Below are 12,500 nucleotides of genomic sequence, written 5' to 3'. Positions count from 1 at the left end.
ACTTTTTGGCTGAGCCTGGCTGGCGGCCCACTCACTCGATCGCCATGTCTGTTTGCCACAGTTTTCCCGGTGGTGCCGCACCCGGGCTCGCCCCGGCTGACGCAGTTTTCGCGCCGCCCCGGCTGACGCGGTTTCGTGCCGCCCCGGCAGACGCGGTTTTTTGCGCCGCCCCGGCTGACGCGGTTTTTTGCCGCCCCGGCTGACGCAGTTCGGACTTGGCACTTTTCGGCTGTGCCTGGCTGGCGGCCCACTCACTCGATCGCCATGTCTGTTTGCCACAGTTTTCCCGGTGGTGCCGCACCCGGGCTCGCCCCGGCAGACGCGTTTTTTTTTTTTCTTTCGCCCCGGCTGACGCAGTTTTCGCGCCGCCCCGGCTGACGCGGTTTCGTGCCGCCCCGGCAGACGCGGTTTTTTGCGCCGCCCCGGCTGACGCGGTTTTTGCCGCCCCGGCTGACGCAGTTCGGACTTAGCACTTTTTGGCTGAGCCTGGCTGGTGGCCCACTCACTCGATCGCCATGTCTGTTAGCCACAGTTTTCCCGGTGGTGCCGCACCCGGGCTCGCCCCGGCTGACGCAGTTTTCGCGCCGCCCCGGCTGACGCGGTTTCGTGCCGCCCCGGCAGACGCGGTTTTCGCGCCGCCCCGGCTGACGCGGTTTTTGCCGCCCCGGCTGACGCAGTTCGGACTTAGCACTTTTCGGCTGTGCCTGGCTGGCGGCCCACTCACTCGATCGCCATGTCTGTTTGCCACAGTTTTCCCGGTGGTGCCGCACCCGGGCTCGCCCCGGCTGACGCAGTTTTCGCGCCGCCCCGGCTGACGCGGTTTCGTGCCGCCCCGGCAGACGCGGTTTTCGCGCCGCCCCGGCTGACGCGGTTTCGTGCCGCCCCGGCAGACGCGGTTTTTTGCCGCCCCAGCTGACGCAGTTCGGACTTAGCACTTTTTGGCTGAGCCTTGCTGGCGGCCCACTCACTCGATCGCCATGTCTGTTTGCCACAGTTTTCCCGGTGGTGCCGCACCCGGGCTCGCCCCGGCAGACGCGTTTTTTTTTTTCTTTCGCCCCGGCTGACGCAGTTTTCGCGCCGCCCCGGCAGACGCGGTTTTCGCGCCGCCCCGGCAGACGCGGTTTTTTGCGCCGCCCCGGCTGACGCGGTTTTTTGCCGCCCCGGCTGACGCAGTTCGGACTTGGCACTTTTTGGCTGAGCCTGGCTGGCGGCCCACTCACTCGATCGCCATGTCTGTTTGCCACAGTTTTCCCGGTGGTGCCGCACCCGGGCTCGCCCCGGCTGACGCAGTTTTCGCGCCGCCCCGGCAGACGCGGTTTCGTGCCGCCCCGGCAGACGCGGTTTTTTGCGCCGCCCCGGCTGACGCGGTTTTTTGCCGCCCCGGCTGACACGGTTCGGACTTTGCACTTTTCGGCTGTGCCTGGCTGGCGGCCCACTCACTCGATCGCCATGTCTGTTTGCCACAGTTTTCCCGGTGGTGCCGCACCCGGGCTCGCCCCGGCAGACGCGTTTTTTTTTTTTTTTTCTTTCGCCCCGGCTGACGCAGTTTTCGCGCCGCCCCGGCTGACGCGGTTTCGTGCCGCCCCGGCAGACGCGGTTTTTTGCGCCGCCCCGGCTGACGTGGTTTTTGCCGCCCCGGCTGACGCAGTTCGGACTTTGCACTTTTTGGCTGAGCCTGGCTGGCGGCCCACTCACTCGATCGCCATGTCTGTTTGCCACAGTTTTCCCGGTGGTGCCGCACCCGGGCTCGCCCCGGCAGACGCGTTTTTTTTTTTTCCTTCGCCCCGGCAGACGTGGTTCCCCCCCCCCCCCTCCGTCTTTCTTTTTGTTTTTTTTTTTCGCCGCGGCTGAAGTGGATTTTTCGGTGCCTCGACGCCCCGGTAGTCGCGGTTTTTCCGTTTCCGCACGGCCCCGGCTGACGCTGCTCGGTCACAGTCGCCTTTTGTGGTGATTGCAGACTTCTTGAGCGCGGGTGTTTTTTTTTTTTGTTGTTGTTGTTGTTTTATTACGCATTCGCTCCAGCAGACGCTGTTTAGACTTTTTGTTTCCTCTTTTATCCTGCGACGAGGTGACGAGGTTTATTCGGTGCCCCGCCGCCCCGGCTGAAGTGATTTTTCCTGTCCCGTGCCGCCCCGGCTGACGCGGTTGGGACTTCGCGTTTGTTCGGCCGCCACGGGTTTTGGCGCACTCGCTCGGTTGCTTGTTGTTGCCACTTGTTGCGAACCCAGGTTTCTTGAGCGAGCGCGGGCGTTTTTTCTTCCTTTCTTTCTTTGTTCTATGTGTTAGCGAATCGGCCTTTAATATCACACGAGGACTCACAACCAACAATTTTCAGTTTGAAGTGTAAAAAATCTGCAGGTGTTGACGTAACTGACTTGCCCCGTACCCTTGAGTACATCCATGAAGTTCTCGTAGTACTACTAAATCGCATTATTCCAAGTGGAGAAATTCCCATAAACTTGCAAACCTCTACACGAAAATCGGTGCGCGTGATAAAGTTGAAAATTATCGTCCGATATCAAATGTGCCTTCTATAACACAAATTCTAGGAAAAAAAAAAAAAAAAAACACTTGTTCGCCGTTTTCTGCGCCGTGACTGGCAGCACTCCGGCGAAGCGAAACGGGGTCGATTCGAGCACGATATCGGCGTCTTTCGACGTGCTCGCCGGCGACCGTCGCACGAGTACGTCGCACGAGCGCGTCTGCCGGGGCGCCGTTTGCGAAGCCGACGCAAAAGTGGGAACCGCCGCTCGGATGATCGCCGCTTTCGGCAGAGTGAGTGTTGGCACTCCGGGGAAGCGAAACAGCGTGAATGCGCCCACGAAATCGGCGTATTTTGAAGTGCCCGCCGGCGACCGTCGCACGAGTACGGTAAACCGCGTCAGCCGGGGCGTAGTTCGGGACGCCGACGAAAAAGTGGGAAGCGCAACTCGGATCTTCGCCGTTTTTGCAGGAGTGAGTGGCGGCCCTCCTGCGAGACCAAGAAGCATCGATTCGTGCACGAATTCGGCGCCTTTCGACGTGATCGCCGGCGACCGTCGCTCGAGTAGGGCAAACCGCGTCTGCCGGGGCGGGCTTCGGGACGCCGATGCGAAAGTGGGAAACGCTGCTCGGATGTTCGCCGTTTTTGGCCGAGTGAGTGCTGGCACACGGGCGAAGCCAAACGGGGCCGATTACGGCACGATATCGGCGTCTTTCGACGTGCCCGCCGGCGACCGTCGCACGAGTACGGTAAACCGCGTCAGCCCGGGCGGAGTTCGGGACGCCGATGCGAAAGTGGAGAACGCCGCTCGGATCTTCGCCGTTTTTGGAGGAGTGAGTGGCGGCACTCCGGAGAAGCCAGGGAGCGCCAATTAGCGCACGATATCGGCGTCTTTCGACGCGCTCGCCGGCGACCGTCGCACGAGTAGGGCAAACCGCGTCTGCCGGGGCGGGGTTTACGACGCCGACGCAAAAGTGGGAACCGCCGCTCGGATGTTGGCCGTTTTTGGCAGAGTGAGTGCTGGCACTCCGGCGACGCGAAAGAGCGCGAATGCGCCCACGAAAGTGGCGTATTTGGACGTGCGTGACGGCGACCGCTGCAGGAGTACGAAAAACCACGTCAGCCGGGGCGAGCGACACACGGCGGTCTGGGTGCTTATCGCTGCTATTATAGGGGCACCCCGGCAGACGCAGAAAAAAAAAAAAAAATTTTCGACCTTCTTTTTTGCTGGTCGAGCTCGGGTAACCCAGGTCGCAATGGGAGCCGCGCACGAAAGCGGCGTCGCGAGACGCGTTCGCGGTCGCTAGTCGCACGAGCTCGGCAACCGCGTCAGCCGGCGCGGAGTTCGGGATGCCGACGGCTAAGTGGGTACCGCTGCTCGGATGTTCGCCGTTTTTGGCCGAGTGAGTGCTGGCACTCCGGTGAAGCCAAGGAGCGCCAATTCGTGCACGATATCGGCGTCTTTCGACGTGCCCGCCGGCCACCGCCGCACGAGTACGGCAAACCGCGTCTGCCGGGGCGGGGTTCGCGACGCGTACGCAATAGTGGGAACCGTCGCTCGGATGTTCGTCGTCTTTGGCCGAGCGAGTGCTGGCACTCCGGCGAAGCGAAACGGGGCCGATTCGGGCACGATATCGGCGTATTTCGACGTGCTCGCCGGCGACCGTCGCACGAGTACGGCAAAGCGCGTCTGCCGGGGCGAGGTTTGCGACGCCGACGAAAAAGTGGGAAGCGCCGCTCGGATCTTCGCCGTTTTTGCAGGAGTGAGTGGCGGCCCTCCTGCGAGACCAAGAAGCATCGACTCGCGCACGATATCGGTGTCTTTCGACGTGCCCGCCGGCCACCGCCGCACGAGTACGGCAAACCGCGTATGCCGGGGCGGGGTTGGCGACGCCGACGCAAAAGTGGGAACCGCCACTAGGATGTTCGCCGTTTTTGGCAGAGTGAGTGCTGGCACTCCGGCGAAGCGAAAGAGCGCGAATGCGCCCACGAAAGTGGCGTGTTTGGACGTGCTTGACGACGACCACCGCAGGAAAACGAAAAACCACGTCAGCCGGGGCGAGCGACCCATGGCGGTCTGGGTGCTTATCGCTGCTATTATAGGGGCACCCCGGCAGACGCAAAAAAAAAAAAAAAAAATTTTTTTCGACATTCTTTTTTGCTCGTCGACCTCGGGTGACCCAGGTCGCAGTGGGAGCCGCGCACGAAAGCGGCGTCGCGAGACGGCTTCGCGGTCGCTAGTCGCACGAGCTCGGCAACCGCGTCTGCCGGGGCGGAGTTCGGGACGCCGACGGCTAAGTGGGAACCGCCGCTCGGATGTTCGCCGTTTGTGGCCGAGTGAGTGCTGGCACTCCGGCGAAGCCAAACGGGGCCGATTCCGGCACGATATCGGCGTCTTTCTACGTGCTCGCCGGCGACCGTCGCACGAGTACGGCAAAGTGCGTCTGCCGGGGCGGGGTTTGCGACGCGTACGCAATAGTGAGAACCGTCGCTCGGATGTTCGTCGTCTTTCGCCGAGCCAGTGCTGGCAATCCGGCGAAGCCGAACGGAGCCGATTCGGGCACGATATCGGCGTCTTTCCACGTGCTCGCCGGCGACCGTCGCACGAGTACGGTAAACCGCGTCAGCCGGGGCGGAGTTCGGGACGCCGATGCGAAAGTGGGAAGCGCCGCTCGGATCTTCGCCGTTTTTGGAGGAGTCAGTGGCGGCACTCCGGTGAAGCCAAGGTGCGCCAATTCGCGCACGATATCGGCGTCTTTCGACGTGCCCGCCGGCCACCGTCGCACGAGTACGGCAAACCTCGTCTGCCGGGGCGGGGTTTGCGACGCCGACGCAAAAGTGGGAACCGCCGCTCGGATGTTCGCCGTTTTTGGCAGAGTGAGTGCTGGCACTCCGGCGAAGCGAAAGAGCGCGAATGCGCCCACGAAAGTGGCGTGTTTGGACGTGCTTGACGACGACCACCGCAGGAAAACGAAAAACCACGTCAGCCGGGGCGAGCGACCCATGGCGGTCTGGGTGCTTATCGCTGCTATTATAGGGGCACCCCGGCAGACGCAAAAAAAAAAAAAATTTTTTTCGACATTCTTTTTTGCTCGTCGACCTCGGGTGACCCAGGTCGCAGTGGGAGCCGCGCACGAAAGCGGCGTCGCGAGACGGCTTCGCGGTCGCTAGTCGCACGAGCTCGGCAACCGCGTCTGCCGGGGCGGAGTTCGGGACGCCGACGGCTAAGTGGGAACCGCCGCTCGGATGTTCGCCGTTTGTGGCCGAGTGAGTGCTGGCACTCCGGCGAAGCCAAACGGGGCCGATTCCGGCACGATATCGGCGTCTTTCTACGTGCTCGCCGGCGACCGTCGCACGAGTACGGCAAAGTGCGTCTGCCGGGGCGGGGTTTGCGACGCGTACGCAATAGTGAGAACCGTCGCTCGGATGTTCGTCGTCTTTCGCCGAGCCAGTGCTGGCACTCCGGCGAAGCCGAACGGAGCCGATTCGGGCACGATATCGGCGTCTTTCCACGTGCTCGCCGGCGACCGTCGCACGAGTACGGTAAACCGCGTCAGCCGGGGCGGAGTTCGGGACGCCGATGCGAAAGTGGGAAGCGCCGCTCGGATCTTCGCCGTTTTTGGAGGAGTCAGTGGCGGCACTCCGGTGAAGCCAAGGTGCGCCAATTCGCGCACGATATCGGCGTCTTTCGACGTGCCCGCCGGCCACCGTCGCACGAGTACGGCAAACCTCGTCTGCCGGGGCGGGGTTTGCGACGCCGACGCAAAAGTGGGAACCGCCGCTCGGATGTTCGCCGTTTTTGGCAGAGTGAGTGCTGGCACTCCGGCGAAGCGAAAGAGCGTGAATGCGCCCACGAAAGTAGCGTATTTGGACGTGCTTGACGGCGACCGCCGCAGGAGTACGAAAAACCACGTCAGCCGGGGCGAGCGACCCACGGCGGTCTGGGTGCTTATCGCTGCTATTATAGGGGCACCCCGGCAGACGCAGAAAGAAAAAAAAAAATGGGGACATGGCGTGCGTCACCGTGCGGCTTCGCAGCGTTGCCGAAGTCGCCGAGCCCTTCGACTGAGCCGAACGGCGGACAGGGAACGTTGGTCGGCCGTTCTAACCTGTCGGTGCCACGCCGAGACGTCGTTAAGGAAAACCGCGTCGTGGGCCTCTACGACGCCGTCGAGTCGTTGTACGTTTGGTGTCCAGCGTGTCGGCGGCGAGTAGCGGACACGTCGTTCACGACTTCGGTCTTTCGCAGTCGACGCGAACTTGCGGAGAGTCGTGGTGCCTCACGTTTTCGGCAGAAACCGCGGCGGAATTTTCCCGTGCGTGCGCGCACGACCTCGGTGCTGTGCCGTCAGCGTAGTGTTGCACAAACTCGTGGCCTACCCAAGGTGCGGTACGTTTGCGGCCGTATCCTCGGTGGGAATTTCGTGAGTAGGGTCGCAAATTCTACGACCTCGGCGGGTTTGAGAGCGACGTAGACTTGTGGCACGCTCAACATGCCACACGTTTCGGGGCACACCCGCGGTGAAATTTTCTCGAGTACGCTCGTATTAGGGCCCAAGGAGGTCTGGGTACTTATCGCTGCTATTATGTGGGGGTTCTCGTGAGCGGCGTACGCGAAAGCGACCGGGTGTCTGATATGCGGCGGGCTTCGGCCTCGTCAAGCGTGTCCTCGGGTCTGCTCCAGGGGAATCCACGGCAGTCGTCTGCAGCCTCATCCGCTTGATGCGTTAGGGGCTGGTTGTCGGACGGTGCCGTTTTACCACGATATCGAGGTGTGTTCCGTGTCGTCCTCGGGCGATTCAGATGCGAAAGCGCCGAAGACGCGGGCGTGACCCGTCGTCTGGCGGCTTTGCAGTCTCGGCTCCGTTGCTAGTTCCGGCCGGTCCACCGACAGTGCAGCGGGCTTGGGCAACCCGCACGGCGCGACCGAGTCGATGCAACGAAAAAGAGCGAGCATGAACGTGCTTCTTGCCGCACGGCTCCCACTCGTCTTTCGGGAAGGTTGTGCCGTAGCGAGCTCGAACGCCGTCATCTCGGAGTGCAAAATAAGCGTGTTGGGGCGCCTGAAGGTGGCCTCCGCCGCACACAGACTGCGTCCGGCCCGCCGAGGGCGAGGACGGACGCGCAGTCGAACGATTACCTGGTTGATCCTGCCAGTAATCATATGCTTGTCTCAAAGATTAAGCCATGCATGTCTAAGTACATGCCGAAATAAGGCGAAACCGCGAATGGCTCATTAAATCAGTTATGGTTCCTTAGATCGTTTCTTCCTACTTGGATAACTGTGGCAATTCTAGAGCTAATACATGCAGTGAGCCTGGAGCCCTTTGGGTAACGGGTGCTTTTATTAGACCAAGATCGATCGGGTTTCGGCCCGTATTGTGTGGTGACTCTGGATAACTTTGTGCTGATCGCATGGCCACGAGCCGGCGACGTTTCTTTCAAGTGTCTGCCTTATCAACTTTCGATGGTAGGTTACTTGCTTACCATGGTTGTTACGGGTAACGGAGAATCAGGGTTCGATTCCGGAGAGGGAGCCTGAGAAACGGCTACCACATCCAAGGAAGGCAGCAGGCGCGCAAATTACCCACTCCCGGCACGGGGAGGTAGTGACGAAAAATAACAATACGGGACTCTTTTGAGGCCCCGTAATTGAAATGAGTACACTCTAAATCCTTTAACGAGGATCAATTGGAGGGCAAGTCTGGTGCCAGCAGCCGCGGTAATTCCAGCTCCAATAGCGTATACTAAAGCTGCTGCGGTTAAAAAGCTCGTAGTTGGATCTCAGTTCCAGACGAGTAGTGCATCTACCCGATGCGACGGCTCGGACTGAACATCATGCCGGTTCTTTCTTGGTGCACTTCATTGTGTGCCTCGAGATGGCCGGTGCTTTTACTTTGAAAAAATTAGAGTGCTCAACGCAGGCGAGTCGCCTGAATAAACTTGCATGGAATAATAGAACAAGACCTCGTTTCTGTTCTGTTGGTTTTTGGAATACGAGGTAATGATTAAGAGGGACGGACGGGGGCATTCGTATTGCGGCGCTAGAGGTGAAATTCTTGGACCGTCGCAAGACGAACTACTGCGAAAGCATTTGCCAAGAATGTTTTCATTGATCAAGAACGAAAGTCAGAGGTTCGAAGGCGATCAGATACCGCCCTAGTTCTGACCATAAACGATGCCAACCAGCGATCCGCCTGAGTTACTCAAATGACTCGGCGGGCAGCTTCCGGGAAACCAAAGTATTTGGGTTCCGGGGGAAGTATGGTTGCAAAGCTGAAACTTAAAGGAATTGACGGAAGGGCACCACCAGGAGTGGAGCCTGCGGCTTAATTTGACTCAACACGGGAAAACTTACCCGGCCCGGACACTGGGAGGATTGACAGATTGAGAGCTCTTTCTTGATTCGGTGGATGGTGGTGCATGGCCGTTCTTAGTTGGTGGAGCGATTTGTCTGGTTAATTCCGATAACGAACGAGACTCTAGCCTATTAAATAGGTGCGGGGTTCCCAGCACCTTACAACCTTCTTAGAGGGACAAGCGGCTCCTAGCCGCACGAAACAGAGCAATAACAGGTCTGTGATGCCCTTAGATGTCCGGGGCCGCACGCGCGCTACACTGAAGGAAGCAGCGTGTCTTTATCCCTGTCTGAAAAGACTGGGTAACCCGTGGAACTTCTTTCGTGATTGGGATAGGGGCTTGCAATTGTTCCCCTTGAACGAGGAATTCCCAGTAAGCGCGAGTCATAAGCTCGCGTTGATTACGTCCCTGCCCTTTGTACACACCGCCCGTCGCTACTACCGATTGAATGATTTAGTGAGGTCTTCGGACCGATGTCCGGCGCGGCCTTTCGGTTGCGCCGGTCTGTTGGAAAGATGACCAAACTTGATCATTTAGAGGAAGTAAAAGTCGTAACAAGGTTTCCGTAGGTGAACCTGCGGAAGGATCATTAACGGATTGTGAAGGGTGAGCGCCTCAGCTGCGTCTGCGCCCGACACTTTCTGCCGCTGACCCCGTTTGGACGCGGGGTCGGCTTTTCCCCACGGGGCTGCCTGAATGTGGAGCGGCACCCCGTGACAAATTGTTGCGCCCAGCGGACGCCAACACCGCGACCTTGGACGGTCGGCCAGGTGGCGGACGCGGGTACAAACGGCGCAACGCACTCATAGGTCGGCTTTCGACCCGCCACTGCACCGTGGCTCGAAGCGCTCGAAATGCGCGACCCGACCGCTGCGGGACCGCCTAGTACTGTAAACAGGAGCGGCGGAGCGCGAACGGCGAGTCGTGGTTACGTCGGTAGAAGGCGAGGCTGCGCGTTCCCGAAACGCCAGCCGAGTGCCCTCCCGACCGTTCGAGCGTGCAAGAACGAGACCCGACAATCGCGCGGCGACTGCCAAGTACGAGAGGAACGGCACAAGCGTCGGCGGTCGGTCAAGGAACTGGCGATGTGACGGGTCCGCTGTGCACCAGTGCATACCGTCCCGCCGTCCGCGGCAAGCGCCTCCGCGTCCTCGGGTGACGGAGGCTGCCGGTCGGTTCTTGCAGGCGAGGGATCTCGCTGGCACCGGTTCGCGTTGACGCGCGGCCGGTCATGGCACGGCGATGCGACGGCCGAGGTGCGCAGTACTCGATGGAGGAACCGCACGCTCCGATGACCGTCCCGCCCTCCGCGGCGTATGCGTACCGACCGTAATGGTTGCAGCAGCGCCGGCCGGCTTTTGAATTCGCCACACGAAACACGGTGCGAGATCGCGGTTAGGGGAGCGTCGACGTTGCCAGGCGTTTTGCTTGCTGCCGAGGGAAAGGCGGCACGGCCACGTCGCGCTCGTCGCGATTAGCGGGTCTGCGCGCTTTGGGAAGGTGCCGCAACGACTTGCCGAAAGAGGAAGCACGGAAGAACGAGGGACTTGGACGTCCCGACAATTGAACGCACTTGCGGCCAGGCCCTTGCTGGCTTCGTTCTTCCGCCTCGAGTAGGCTCGTACGCGGCTCCGGCGCCGAAAGTGGTCCTTGGCACCGACTTCGGTGGACGTGGGAAGTGCCGCGCAAGTACGGCGCGCCTGGCTCCACCTGTTGGCTAAAGTAGGCAGCCGGATCGGCATTTTGGTGTGCGGTGGCAAACCGTGGATGCGAAAAAAGCTTGTGCGATTTCGTGGAACAAAAAGCGGGGGTCCCCCTTTTTATGCGGAGGAGACCGACCCGCCCGCCGTGGTGAACCGCGACGCCACGGTAAAAACGGGAGAGGCTTGTCGATGGGACCGTGCATCCCGCGCTCCACGGAGGCCGGGAGGCGGCCGCCCGAGGAAATGTGTAGCCGTCGAGGCCCGCATCTGCGTGCACTCTTATCCAAATGGGTGTACCGCAGGCATTTTCTGGTTAGGCGGGCCAATGAGAGCGAGCACACAACGATACCTACGGGTCCGGCTTGGAGAACCGGCTTCGACGCCTCCCGAGTATTTATAGAGGGGTGGACCACGAAAGCACTCGCAAGTAGCGGAAGCGAAACGCCGTCCGAAACACACCGTTTGCTCGATTTGCGGCAGCCGAAAAAGGCGCGGCAGAGTTTTGGAGTCCAAGCGTGCGCTGAAAAGCGCCCTTCTTGGCCACTGTTTGGCCGAGTGCCAGAAACGTTTGGTTTTGACTGTACGGAATTGAACAAACACTTTTTCACGACTCTAAGCGGTGGATCGCTCGGTTCTCGGGTCGATGAAGAACGCAGCCAGCTGCGAGACTTGGTGTGAATTGCAGGACACACTGAGCACTGATTCTTTGAACGCACATTGCGGCCTTGGGTCTTCCCTTGGCTTCGTCTGTCTGAGGGTCGGATCACATATCAAGAGAGCCTTCGGCGCACAAGGGAACGTGAGCCGTCGACTCGTTTTGACCGCGTCGGCAACACGGACAGCACGCTGAACACCTCACAGCGAGCGCCAACAGCGGCCACTCAAGGGCGAGACGGTGGCGACCGTCGTGCCAGAGCCCAACCGAAACGGGGGCGACCGACTGCATTGAGGATGTGGCACCTCGTTGAGACCGCCGCAGGACTTCGAGTCGGAAGGAAGCCTGCAGGGAAAGTGCGGTCGAGGTTGCGTACTCCTCTCTGCGACCGGGCGCGCAAGAGCTGCGAGAGCCACGGACGCGCAACTTTAACGCACGGTAAACACGAGGAGCGAAAGCCGGCCAGCAAAGCTTCTCCAGCCGTGCGCAAAGTGCGCGAGATCGCAGCCTTGCGTTGCGCTTGTTGCCCTCGAAGTAAGCAGGGTGTCCCGTAGACCGGGCGCTCGAACACGCTGCGGGGCCGTGCCTCCTCCAGGCTTTGCCGCGCGAACAGGGAACGTTCGCGCGCAAAGCGCAGGGAGGTGAGGAGGCTGCGCCCGACGTTTGCGGTTCGCTGCGTACGCGGTTGATGCGGAGAGCACGGCGCGACGACTTGCCGCGAAGCGGAAAAAGTCTCCCGCACGAGTTGGCGAAACGTTGGCGAAGCTTAAGGCGTTCTCGTCGTAGTCCGCCGTCGGTCTAAGTGCTTCGCAGTTCCCGTCCCGTTCAAAAAACTGGGCCACTCCAGTTGGGGCGGGGGCGACGCTACACGAGACGATGCCTCTCGCCAGGCTGCGTGGCTGCCCTTGCGGCGGCGGCGACTGGCCTCGGCGGTGTTTGGGCTTTCGACACGGTCGTTTATCACGCAACTGCTCGGACGACGCACGCGCGCAGCGGAATGCCGCTTGCCAGCCTTGTGAAGATGTGACCCTGTACAGGGTTGCGGGCGCACTTGGTAGGGCGTCGTACTCGGTTCGCGATGGGTTTACGAACGTGTCCCGTCACTTCCACGTCACACCGGTTGTGCGCCGCACGCGTGCAGCGGGGAAGCCGATTGCCAGCCTTGTGAAGAAGTGGCCCTGTACAGGGTTGCGGGCGCACTTGGTAGGGCGAGCGCACGCGGTCGTGCAGGAAGTTGATGGAAGCGAATGTATCCGCTGTCGACCTCAGATCAGGCGAGACAACCCGCTGAATTTAAGCA

General features: G+C 60.7%; 3 non-coding genes across 3 annotated transcripts in view; all 3 read left to right on the top strand.

Moving 5' to 3' along the window:
• Window positions 1-7,619: 7,619 nt before the first annotated feature.
• Window positions 7,620-9,434, top strand: LOC142795129 (small subunit ribosomal RNA). The gene has a single exon (XR_012892783.1). It is a non-coding gene; the product is annotated as a small subunit ribosomal RNA (ribosomal RNA).
• A 1,719-nt stretch (window positions 9,435-11,153) lies between these two features.
• On the top strand, window positions 11,154-11,306 carry LOC142795128 (5.8S ribosomal RNA). The gene has a single exon (XR_012892782.1). It is a non-coding gene; the product is annotated as a 5.8S ribosomal RNA (ribosomal RNA).
• A 1,154-nt stretch (window positions 11,307-12,460) lies between these two features.
• LOC142795126 (large subunit ribosomal RNA) overlaps window positions 12,461-12,500 on the top strand; it is a 3,958-nt gene continuing 3,918 nt past the window's right edge. The window contains exon 1 of the ribosomal RNA XR_012892780.1: window positions 12,461-12,500. This exon is cut by the window's right edge and continues 3,918 nt beyond it. This is a non-coding gene — a ribosomal RNA (large subunit ribosomal RNA).

The sequence above is a fragment of the Rhipicephalus microplus genome, unplaced genomic scaffold (assembly GCF_043290135.1).
Source record: "Rhipicephalus microplus isolate Deutch F79 unplaced genomic scaffold, USDA_Rmic scaffold_558, whole genome shotgun sequence".
In the NCBI taxonomy this organism is placed as follows: Eukaryota; Metazoa; Arthropoda; class Arachnida; order Ixodida; family Ixodidae; genus Rhipicephalus; species Rhipicephalus microplus.
The sequence above is the reverse complement of the archived record's forward strand: the minus strand, read 5'-3'. Positions and strand labels throughout refer to the sequence as shown.